This window comes from Atta colombica, unplaced genomic scaffold (genome assembly GCF_001594045.1).
Source record: "Atta colombica isolate Treedump-2 unplaced genomic scaffold, Acol1.0 scaffold7, whole genome shotgun sequence".
Lineage (NCBI taxonomy): Eukaryota > Metazoa > Arthropoda > Insecta > Hymenoptera > Formicidae > Atta > Atta colombica.
The window spans coordinates 1,625,404-1,627,502 of NW_017259561.1; positions in this window are offsets into that span (position 1 = coordinate 1,625,404).

The window sequence follows — 2,099 nt, forward strand, 5'->3', positions numbered from 1 at the left end:
AATATTGTTACAACGTTACTGCAATATTGTTGGAACATTGCAATTGCTGCGATACTGCTAGGATGATCTATGACTAGATGTCATAGTTATTCATCTATTAACATTCAGGATAGATCATTGAAGCACTTCCTGTACGATTGCAGAGGTTGAGCTAGATGAGGTACAGCTTAAAATAGATGACTGTTTATGATTACCATGAAATTAATTTCCGAATTCATAGAGAAACATTTTTTATGTTAATTTTGTCATATATATTCTGGAATATAAATAAGATATACTAATAAATAATACTCATTTTAGTATTACAAATAAATATTATAATATAAATAAACATTCAATAAAACTGGATTAATTAATTTTATGGCTTTCATTTTTCTCATTAATATATATTAATTATGAACATTTTTTATACATAATTCTATATAATCATTTATATGATTAATATGATTATATAATATAAAATATTTTTTCCCAGATCTCTATGGAAAATGATACGATATCGTGAATTCACTTGTTTTCGCTAACTGCTACTATGTTCAAAAAAGATATATACATAATTATACTCATGATTATATACATGATTATACATGCGCACATAATTTTAAATATAAATACATAAATAGTTATTTAAAAAAAAATTAAATATACATTAATTATTACATTTAGACTAGTTTCATTAAGATTCTAATTGTTACATAAATCTTTTTCTTTCTGTTTCCAATGAAAATTTTATCGAAGCAATATTTAATGTGACGCTCGTGAAGTATTTTCATAAATTTGTATATCTGACATTTAATTTGTTAAGCAGAACATGATTTTCTGTTAAAATATTTCGACAACGTGCTCGTATTCATAATATGACGACGCGCCTCTTCCTCGCCTAACTCTGATTCGAGAGCGCAGAAAGTACCGCAGAGCTCAACAAAAGACAACACCTTGACATTAAAAACTGCTCTTCTCGCGAGAAACACTGGTTTATTGTGTGGCCGGGAACAGTGGAGCGAAAGCTAGAAGAAGTGAATAATCTGCCAGTTATGCTGCTGCGAGTATACTTCAGGTATACTTAAGAGGAGGTATAATCCGCCCGCGGATTTACATCTCTGAAAGAGAGTAAGGTAAGCATTCCTTACCGAGATCGAAACATCTCCGCCTTGCTCGTAGCATGCAGCATCTTGCTCCTATCAAATACGAAGTCTTAGATTTGTTACGCCATTACTTGTTCTTCTTCGGGTATGGTCCACTTTGCAATCTTTATACTTAAATCTATCTAATTAGTTTTTATATATGTGCTAATTAAGTTTCTCTTAGAATTTTATTTTTATATACAGATTTCATAGAATGCAAGACAATCGATGGCATGATTTTAGGATAAATTTAGTATCTATCAGAGGACACAAGTCAAGGATTAATCTTAATCTTTAACAAAAATTTTTACGGCAGATTGTACAATAGAACTTAGGAATGAACCAAGTAAGAGTAAGTACGTGATGTAATCTAACGGGACCAAAAGATAGAGTAAGAGTTCGTGATCTGACAGTTACACGGAATTATTTGAGAAGAATAAAATATTCAGCCCTTCGATTACACTCATTTATTCGATATTCTGATAGAAAAATGATAGAAATGATAGAAATATTATAAATCGTTCCTTCCCAAGCAATTGTAGGAATTTATTGTAGCTGCTCGTGTACCTATAACTTTTAATAATAATAATTCTAATCACGAGTTGCGTATCGTTGCAATAATCATCTCGGGCGCATCTGAATCACATTTGCTCTAACATTACTGACTACAGAATAATTATAGAATACGAAGATATTAAAAGAAAAACTTTATTAAATTCACAAATATATTTTTCACCAAAAAAATCTCATTTACTTTTTACGCTTCAAATATCATATTTCCAAAATCCATTCACTTAATGTCTCAAATATTGGTGTTAGAAGCTAGAAAACACTATAAAAATTCTTGTCAGTTATATTTGAATAAAAATTTTCAATGAAATAGCATTGCAATCGATAGAAAAAACTTATAAAATATATTGAAAACTATCTTCTCGTTTCTGTGAAAAATTAAATTTATATATATATATATATATA